This window comes from Cynara cardunculus, unplaced genomic scaffold (genome assembly GCF_001531365.2).
Source record: "Cynara cardunculus var. scolymus isolate 2C unplaced genomic scaffold, CcrdV1 Un_Scaffold_6212, whole genome shotgun sequence".
In the NCBI taxonomy this organism is placed as follows: Eukaryota; Viridiplantae; Streptophyta; class Magnoliopsida; order Asterales; family Asteraceae; genus Cynara; species Cynara cardunculus.
Window position 1 is genome coordinate 6,022 of NW_020202828.1, and position 11,158 is coordinate 17,179.

At 38.1% G+C, this 11,158-nt stretch overlaps 1 non-coding gene across 1 annotated transcript; it reads right to left on the reverse strand.

Moving 5' to 3' along the window:
• Positions 1-6,111: 6,111 nt before the first annotated feature.
• On the reverse strand, positions 6,112-6,218 carry LOC112504623. Its single transcript, XR_003068234.1, has one exon. It is a non-coding gene; the product is annotated as a small nucleolar RNA R71 (small nucleolar RNA).
• Between the last annotated feature and the right edge of the window lie 4,940 nt (positions 6,219-11,158).

Consider the following 11,158-nt stretch of genomic DNA (forward strand, 5'->3'; position numbering starts at 1 on the left):
CTTGGCCGGATTCCATCTCCGGTCAAGTCTTGGCCGATTTACCAAATCCGGACAACAAATCACCCAAGACTTGTCCGATTTAGCACTTAAGAGAATTTCAATACTTTTTTCCGGATAACAAATCCGGACAACACATGGTCGTATTCATACTTCTCCGTTCAAAATATTTAACATAAACTCAAAATTTATAAATCACTCAACTCTTGTCCGGTTTAAGATTAAATCGCTTGACTCTTAACCGGTTTAAGTCTAATCCAGACAACACTCACCAAGCGGTTTATTTATAAATCGCTCATGCCTTATCCGGTTTAGGGCTTAAATCGCCCAACCCTTACCCGGTTTATGGCTAAAACGCCTGACTCTTGTCCGGTTTAAGACTAATCCGGACAACACTCCTACGATTTAAACTTCCAACCATATGAAAGATTTTATAYAAATAATTATGCATTCCAAAGAGAATTAAAACATTTAAAAATCACTCACCTTGAAAGCCTTTTGAAAATCAGACTTTTGAAAAGCTCAAATTGGAAATCCGATCAACCTTCTTCTTTTTAAATCGCTTAATTTTTCTCAAGATGGCAAGAAGAAAATGATGGAGGCTTCACCCCCTTTTATACTTTCCTTTTCTGGAAAGTCGGCTACAGCAGCCTTCACCTCCTCCCCACTTACATGCATACACACACATCATGCATCTATATATCATGCATGTGGGTATATATATATATCATACATACATATGCACCCACAATTACACATAACCTCATACATGCATCAACATTATGCACATAATTTCACATACTAGCATGATCAAATATATCAATTTATCATGCTATCACGAAATTATTTAATCAGATAATCACGTATTTATTACCTCGGGTGATAACCAAGATTCAGTTATCACAAATATCCCATCTCTAACAGAGGTTAGATGGGCATAAATTGTCCCAAAGTGTCGAGAGGGGGTTAGATGGGTGTGAGGGCTAAAAGAGTACATATTGCCCTTGAAGAGTACATATTGCCCTACCATGAGAGAATATTTGAAGCCTCAAAGTGTCGAGTCTCTAGTATGGTAGTCCTTCTCTCTCATACTTTGCGAGAATATGTGAAATCTCATCAGATTACCATCTAATTACATACAAAATATTCTCATACCTTTACTAAACTGAGCATACATTAACATAGAAACTAATCTAGACATATCTTAACATGAAAGACATTGAATATCCACATAAAATAATATGAAAAATATTGAACTTTCTCATAACTTGATCGAACATCAGATACTTGCACATACATTCAATAAACTTTAGATACCTTCACCACTGCACTTTCACAAGAGAAGTACTAAAATTTCACATACCTTTGCAAAAATCGACGAGCTCATGCCTAGATGCGAAAAACCAAGAGATGAAAGTGCTCCTCATTTACAAAAATGTGCACTATCATCTCCTTTGGATCAAAAGAGATCGACGGATCCGAATACGATATTGAGGAGTTCACACCCAAACAAAACAAATATATTTTATATGTATATGTGAGTATGTCTATAGAGGGGAGTTCCATTTTGAACCCATAACTGATTAGGAACCTGGAAACCGTCCACAATGGCCATGCGTCCCTCTTTATTATGAATATACATCATAAATAACATATTCATGATGACTAAGAAAGTGTTATTCATTACGAATCACTTATTCATGATGAATATGAATGTGTTATAGACATGTTATTCATAAGGAATCGCACATTCATGATGAATATGAATGTGTTGTAGACATGTTATGAATTATGAATCACACGTTCATGATGAATAACACATCTATATTCCCAATGAATATGACATTGTCGCGTTGTGGGTGGTTCTCTAGTTCCTTATCATATAATCGATTTTCAGTTCTAACAGGCATTACCCTCTACCTATAAATCGACATGTGTACTATGTAAATATGATAACGGCTTGCTCTAAATGGGAGCCAAGATATTCAGTATTTAAAGATACAAGAGGTTACAAGAATTTTAAAATCTTTACATAACAAGCCCTATAGATACACTATTACACCCCCCATAATTTGTGTGGATGAAATCATGTACAAATTGGAACGGAGAAACTCAAACCGCTGTCCTGAGAGACTCTTAGTGAAGATGTCGATAAGCTACAACTGTGTCGGAACACATCAAACTATTAAGTCGCCATGTGCAACTCGTTCCCTGATGAAGTGATAATGAATAGAGATGTGTTTGGTTCAATCATGTTTAATTGGATTAACCGTGAGATTGGAAATAGACACATAATCGCAATAGAGGCGAAATGGTTGAGTAATAAAAATACCCAACTCTGCTAAGATGGACCGTATCTAAAGTGTATCTTGAACTATATAAGCAACCACACGTTCTCAGTTTCCATGGAGGATTTGAACACCATTGGTTTCTTTTTAGAACGCCATGAAAATAGATTATCAATTTATCACCAAGAAAATTTGCATAATCAGTGGTTGAATGGGAGGTACTGACACCCAACCTAGTTAGCATCAGAGTAAGCTATGACCACAGAAAAATTCTTCAGCGGTCATAGCCATAAGCCATGTGAAGCCGTAACCTGTAAGTATCTGAATATATGTTTGATAACCACAAAGTGAGTTGTACGAGGAACATGGATAGACTAAGAAACCAAATGTACATCATAAGCAATATCATGTCAAATCAAATTCAAGTATTGTAATGCACACACCATGTTGTGGTACTCGGTCGGGTCTGTTATCAATTCTCCATCATTGTGAGAGAGAGTTGTATGAGACGATAGAGGGGTGCGCATACGCTTGGTAGCATGAAGATGAAACTTTTTAAGAAGGACATAGATCATAAATTGACGTTGATGAAAAATGAACACAAATTATCGAACTAACTAGATGAAAAGCCCTTTTGTAACAAGAAAACTCTACTAAATCTATGAAACCATGCTCGATGAGCTTGCTTGAGACCATAAATAGTCTTTCACAAGCGACATAGATGATTGGGATATTCGGTATGGATAAACCCAACAGGTTGCTCAATGTAAACTTCATCAATAAGGTTACGATGAAGAAAAACATTTTTAACATCTAATTGACGAACAACCCAACCATGAGGTATAGCAATAGATAAAAGTAAACGGGCAGTAGCAGCACAAAAAACAGGACTAAAAGTCTCAGCAAAATCCACCCCAAGTTGTTGCTTAAACCCCTTCTATCATATCACATGTTATCCGGTGTTTCATAGTCAAAGCCGCAAATTTTGACCATAAAGGGCTAGGATCCCTTCTCTACTTCTCACATATTTAACCCTTCTCAAATTAACCTATGTTTATATATATATATAGGGTTCAGTTCAATTACAAACCAAGTCATTCTAACAAATTTTACAAACTATTGTCCGCCCGCTCATTCATCTCATCTATGGCCAAAAATCAAGCAACGACATCAATGTAATTAACTGGACATTTTGAATTAATATTAGAGGTGTGAATGGCACGCAAGGGTAAATCACAAAAATGAAAAAAATACTCCATCCATCTCATTATAACAGGCGCAATTTTCACCACGAGATAGCATCCCGTAATAATCCCAACATTATAACTATCTTGTAAGCTTAAAAAGTTCTTGATCCTAGGAAATCTTTGTGAAGAAAAACAACACTTCGATGAACCTACGAAATCAAATACGTCACTAATGTAAACCTCGTTCTCATTGTCTTCTTCGAGCATATTGTGTTTGATGAACCTAGGACATCAACGGCATCAAATACGTCACTAACATAAACCTCGTACTCATCATCTTCTTTGAACACATTGTCTTCGATGGACCTACGACGTCAAATACGTCACTAACGTAGACCTCGTTCATGAAATCCGCATCACCAATCTCACAAAAAATTCTTTCACGTTTCAAAGCATTTGGATTCATGTGTACTGTATTTGAAGTCATGAACTAATATTTGATTTCATGCACTGCTTCTGGGATTCATGATTGAATTCATGTTTGAATTCAAGAACTACTTCTACATATTCATCAAATAAATGTAAGGACACCTGATAACTCTTATTTTTAAGAGTTATTTCCTATTTATTTCCTCCCTTTTTGCTATTTTTAAATACCCAATTTTCTTGTTTTTGTCTTTTATTCCAAAAAGTTTTAAAAAGATGTTGAAACACAAAGGAAGAACTATTATTCCGAAAATCTGTATTTTTCTGACAGCTATGCCCACTGTGGCACCACTGTGGGAAGTCTTCCAGCCTTGCTAAAGCTTCTTGGGAAACGTGCAGCTTAAAGATTCCTCCAAATATTTTTTCCTCCAGCTGTTATGAGCTGTCTTCCTTATTGTATTTTATTTTCTTTTGTATTTTCTTTAAGTATTACTAATTACCCTTGGGTAATGATTGGGTGTCCTTCACCCCCTGTTCTCTCCCCTATATAAAGAAGCTTGGGAGAGCCTTTTGAAGTGTGCAAGAGTGTGCCAACTAGTGCTAAGAACCATTTGGGAGGTGCCAACCATCATCTTTTGTAGACATTACTCTCTAATTAATATTATAAATGTTTTTTAATTTTATGTCTTTAAATTTATGTCTTTAATTTTATGTCTTTAATTTATGTCTTTAATTTCTAGTATTTTATTTCCTTGTACTCGTAATTTAGTTTTACATTAATGCAATTTATATTTCAGTATTATTTTATGTCTTTAATTATGTCTAGCTAAATTACTTGTATGGGTGTGGGTGTGAGTTTAACTTAGGATGTTTTTCTAATATTTGGGTGTTTTTATCTTTTATCACTTCGTAACTTGGTCAGTTAAGACGATGCTTAAAATGCGGATAAGCTGATCACTTTGAAGTGTTAATATTAGATCTTAGACCCAGAGATGGGCGGATCCGAAATACGGCTTAAGTGATGCACAATGAACTCGAGAGGGTCTTTGAATAATTACTAGGAGACGCGAATTTTGCATGCATTTAGCTAAGGGTTAAGCAATAGGTATTTCATCACAAAGAGATTTGGGTGAAATTTTCATTCCTTTTACTTTTTAGCTAGATCGGCAAGTCTCGAAGTGGTAAACATAAAAACCTTATGGACTTTTATAAGGCCTGGTTATAAAAGTTCACTTTCGAGAGATCGGAACTTTTATAAACAACTCGTAAAAGTCTAACCATTTTATTGTTAATTTTATCTTAAGCAACACTTGCACCCATGCCCATCATTTAATATTAAAAGTTTATTTTGTTAATTAGCTAGTCGGTCCTATTTCAGTCTTTTTATAAACAAAAATCCAAAGTTTTTACACCTCGAAACTCGTGCAAGAAGTTCATGAAAAATCTCTAAATCTCAACGTCCTTTCTCTGTGGGAACGACCTCGGTACTTTGTACCACTTTATTACTTGCAAGCGATCATAGTGTCGGCGTGCACTTGCACCGCCACTGTGCGGACATTCTGTCCACTAGGAATACACGAACGATCCCTTCCTGTCAAGTTTTTGGCGCCGCTGCCGGGGAAAGATAACGTGATTTTTATCCTGAGATATTGATTTTTCATTTGAGCCTTGTTCTTTTGTTTCACTCATACTTCCCGTGTTGTATGCCAAGGGTGAACTTTTACCTCTTGATCTTGAACTAGAAAGAACCATTAGGAGACGTAAAAGAGGTAGAAATAATCGTAACCAAACCATGGGGAATAATCCACCTCCACGGGAGGCCACGGTTAACATTGCCGATGATAAAAATAGAGGCATACGGGACTACGCAACTCCCGAATTTGGTCAGTTGGCCGCGGGAATTGGTAGGCCCKAAATGACAGCCACAGCTTTTGAACCAAAACCCGTAATGTTCCAAATGATTTCTGCAATGGGTCAGTTTGGGGGATTATCGTCGGAAGATCCGCACTCTCATTTAAAATCTTTTATCGAAATGACGGATCATTTTAAAATTCCCGGAGTTACACAAGAAGCCTTACGCTTAACGTTTTTCCTTTACACATTGAAGGATACAGCTAGAGCATGGCTAAATTCTCAACCACCAAACTCGATCCTAACTTGGAATGATTTGGCGGAAAATTTCTGAAAAATACTTTCCTCCGACGAGGAATGTAAAAATTAGAAATGAAATTATGACGTTTCAACAAGAAGAAGATGAAGCGGTTTCGGATGCATGGGAGAGATTTAAGGACCTTCTACGGAAATGTCCTCACCACGAAATCCCTCATTGCATTCAATTAGAGACATTTTATAATGGCCTCTCTAGTTCCGCTAAAATTATTCTTGACGCAACGGCCGGTGGAACGTTCACAGCTAAGACTTACAACGAAGGACATGACATTCTGGAACGAATTTCAAATAATAATACAGAATGGTCAAATCCTCGTGCTGTTGTTTCTAAGTCTGCTTCAGGTATCCATGAAATTGATGTCATCTCTGCTTTAAATGCTCAAATTGTAGCTTTAACTAATTTGGTTAAAAACAATTTACGTTTGAATGGAGAGAATAATCAAGTTCAATCCATTATGTCCAACCCACCTATGTCTGAATCTTGTGTCTTTTGCGGTGAGGGCCATTCTTATGAGAATTGCCCCGGAAATCCCGTCTCGGTGAATTATGTTGGGAGTCACGCTAGAAATAGCCCATTTTCTCCCACATATAATTCAAATTGGAGGAATCACCCCAATTTTTCTTGGGCCGGAAATCCTGGACTTCAACCCCCYGGGGTTACTYAAGTCCAAAATCGRCCAYAAAATCCCYCGGGATATGGGCAAGGTVCTTCGCACAATTACCAAAATGGACAATCCTCACACTCATACATGCCTAGGCAAAATGCATCGGACGGTAATGGTTCACTCGAATCATTACTTAAAGGTTTTATAAACCAAACCAATGCAACGTTAAGGAGTTTCGAAACCCAACTCGGCCAATTTGCTGCCGATCTCAAGGGTAGACCTTTAGGAACTTTGCCTAGTGACACGGAAACCCCTAAGGGTAAAGAACATATCAAAGCCGTGACCGTGTTGAGTGAGGAGAGTTCAAAAGTCAATAATGATATATGTGAAACCGTCAAAGAACCGACACATCAAAACGAGGTTTCACATGCTTTTGATATGTCAAAATTTCCAATTTTGAGTCCTTCCATGGAAGAAACTCAAAAATCTGTCTCTATCCAGAAAACAGTCCCTGTTTCTGTCCAGAAAACAGTCCCTGTTTTAACTTCCAGTAATGTGCAGCTCTCTATTGAAAAACCCGACAGTGGGAAGATTGTGCCCACTGTCCAACCGACCAGATCCGTTCAAACAGCTCCAGATTTGCAGAATTTACCTTTTCCAGAAAGAATAAAAAGCAAAAATGTGGATGAGCAGTTTAAGAAGTTTTTGGACATCTTTAAACAACTCCACATTAACATACCATTGGTAGAAGCTCTCGAGCAAATGCCAGGTTATGTTAAATTTTTAAAAGACATTTTGCATAAAAAGAGGAGGTTGAACGAATTTAAAACGGTTGCTTTGACCAAAGAATGTAGTGCGCTCCTTACTTGTAAAATTTCTCCCAAATTAAAAGACCCGGGAAGTTTTACCATCCCGTGTTCGATAGGAGGAAAAAAAGTAGGCCATGCCCTATGTGATTTGGGGACAAGCATTAATCTTATGCCATTGTCAGTTTTTAACAAGCTAGGAATAGGTGAAGTCCGTCCAACGACTGTGACTTTACAATTGGCCGAWAGATCCATYGCGTATCCTAAAGGTAAAATTGAGGATATTTTGGTCCAAGTCGATAAATTTATTTTTCCGGCCGATTTTCTAGTTTTGGACTATGAAGCTGAAAAGAATGTCCCCATCATCTTAGGACGACCTTTTCTTGCAACCGGGAGAACMTTAATTGATGTTCAAAAGGRGGARTTGACCATGAGAGTTAGTGATCAAGAAGTGAAATTTAATGTGTTTAATTCTCTTAAGTTTCATGGAGAGGTAGGCGATTGTTCAGTCATATCTGCTTTAGGTGAAGATCTAGAAATAAGTTTGATTGGCGTTACCTACAAAAGCAACATTGGAGAAAATCTTGAGGATATTTTGGAAGAAAATGATGAGTTGGAAGACTTGGAAGATTTGGAAGATTTAGCGGCATTTGAGCAACTTGACTTTAAGGATAGAATTATCCAACCACCATCTATAGAAAAAGCCCCCGATTTGGAGTTAAAGCCATTACCTAGTCACCTTAAGTATGTTTATCTTATGGAGGAGGAAAAATTACCTGTAATTATTTCTTCGAAATTAAGTAATGATCAAGAATTAAGGTTGATAGAGGTATTAAAAGCGCACAAAAGAGCCATAGGTTGGACCATCGCAGATATTAGAGGAATTAGTCCCTCCCTTTGCCAACATAAGATTATCTTGGAAACAAATATAGTTGGCAAGGTGCAACCGCAAAGGAGACTAAATCCCATTATGAAAGAAGTTGTGAAGAAAGAAATCTTGAAGTGGTTAGACGCGGGTATTATATATCCCATTTCCAGTAGCGGATGGGTGAGTCCGGTGCAATGTGTACCGAAGAAAGGTGGAACTACGGTTATCACCAACGAAAAAAATGAGCTCATCCCTACTAGGACCGTCACCGGATGGCGGATTTGTATGGACTATAGGAAATTGAATCTAGCAACCAAAAAGGACCATTTCCCTTTGCCCTTTATCGACCAAATGCTAGATCGATTGGCCGGAAAAGAATATTATTGCTTTTTGGACGGTTAMTCGGGTTACAACCAAATTCACATAGCACCCGAAGATCAAGAGAAAACAACTTTCACTTGTCCTTTCGGAACGTTTGCTTTTAGGTGTATGCCGTTTGGTCATTGTAACGCACCGGCGACTTTTCAACGGTGCATGATGTCAATTTTTTCGGACATGATTGAGGATACTATGGAAGTATTTATGGATGACTTTTCCGTCATTGGTACATCTTTTGAAAATTGTCTTGCCAATTTAAAGAAAAGTTTGRAAAGATGTGAAACTCATGATTTAATTTTAAATTGGGAGAAATGTCATTTTATGGTACAAGAAGGAATTGTTTTGGGTCACATGATTTCTAAGAATGGTTTGGAAGTTGATAAAGCAAAAATTGAGGTTATATTGCAATTGCCCGAACCATCTTCGGTCAAAGGCATTAGAAGTTTTTTAGGACATGCGGGTTTTTACCGTAGATTTATTAAGGATTTTTCTAAAATTGCAAAACCCTTATGTAATTTGTTGCATGTCGATCAAACTTTCGAATTTACCTCCGATTATAAAAAAGCTTTTGAAACTATTAAAAATGCTCTTGTCTCGGCACCTATTGTCATTGCCCCAGATTGGACCATGCCTTTTGAGGTTATGTGTGATGCAAGTGACTGGGCCGTAGGTGCCGTTTTGGGACAAAAGCAAAACAAGATTTTTCACCCCATCTACTACGCAAGTAAAACTTTGATGGAGGCCCAGTTAAATTATACCACCACCGAAAAAGAATTACTTGCGGTACTATTTGCATTCGATCGTTTCCAATCCTACTTGATTGGCAGTGGCGGACGCAGAAATATATATTGTAGGGGGCACGTATATAAAAAATCTTTCCATTTTTTTTCTAACAATAACAATAACAAGATAAAAATCAATGGTTTAGTAATATTTTTATTTGCCTACAAAATTAACCAAAAATACCTAACCTAAAGCATTTACCAATTACCACAAAATTAACTAACAAAATTAACCTAAAATACGTAAAGCATTTACCAATTACCACAAAATTAACCAACAAAATTAACCTAAAATACCTAACCTAAAGCATTTACCAATTACCACAAAATTAACCAACAAAATTAACCTAAAATACCTAACCAAAAGTATTTACCAATTATCACAAAATTAACCTAAAATACTTAACCTAAAGCATTTACCAATTACCACAAAATTAACCTAAAAGCATTTACCAATTACCACAAAATTAACCTAAAAGCATTTACCAATTATCAATTACCACAAATCCACAAGGTAAAAATTAACCTAAAATACAAGACACTGAAATTGGAAATTAGGATTTTAGTTCTTTACCTAAGAGATGAAGAGAAGAGCCTCTGCCCTCTGCCGACTGCCAAGAAGGAGAACTGTAGAAGGCAAGGAACTAGGAAGTCTCAACTCTGTCTCTCAAGTCCAGGTGAGGCGGAGGCGGTGAGCGAGCGGGACACCCGGACAGGCGGCACAGGCGCACCGTGCACAGGCGTAGTCGCAGCGGCAGGCCTCGCACTCTCGCAGATTCGAAGATCGAGGTGACTCTCAACTTTGTCTCTCAAGTCCAGGTGAGGCGGAGGCGGTGAGCGAGCGGGACAGGCGGCACAGGCGCACCGCGCACAGGCGTAGTCGCGGCGGCAGACCTCGCACTCTCGCAGATTCGAAGATCGAAGTCACAGGCGACAGGCGTATTGCGGTGTATGCGGTACAGGTAGGTCTTCTGTCTTCACTCTTCGTTCAGTCTTCACTCCCTTCAGGCCTTCACAAATCAACTCGTTTCTTGGTCTTGGCTGCACTGAAGAGGGAGGGGCCTCCTACCTCATCTTGTTGGGGGCCCAATTACACCTAATCTCAAAATACAAGTAAATTTTTTTCTTTTTGGGCTTTCATAGGAGAATTTTGTTGGGGGCCCAGGACCCCTACCCCCTCTTACTGCGTCCGCCACTGTTGATTGGCACCAAAGTTACCGTTCATACGGACCACTCTGCCATCAAATATCTCTTTAGAAAGACTGACGCTAAGCCAAGGCTTATCAGATGGGTTCTTCTTTTACAAGAATTCGATCTAGAGATAGTTGATCGCAAGGGATGCGACAATCAAGTGTCAAGCGGGGGAACCCATGTGATAAAAGAAACTTTTCCCGATGAGTACATTTTGGCAATACAGGAAAATCATCCAAATGAACTTCCATGGTATGCCGATATTGCCAACTACCTTGCTTGTGGGCTTAAGCCACATCATCTTAACGGTCAACGTTTTAAGAAATTTCTTCATGACTGTAAGCACTACTTATGGGACGATCCATTTCTTTACAAAATGGGAGCAGATCAAGTTCTGCGAAAATGCATTCCAAATTTGGAAATTTCTTCTTTATTGAAAGATTGTCATGCATCGCCGTATG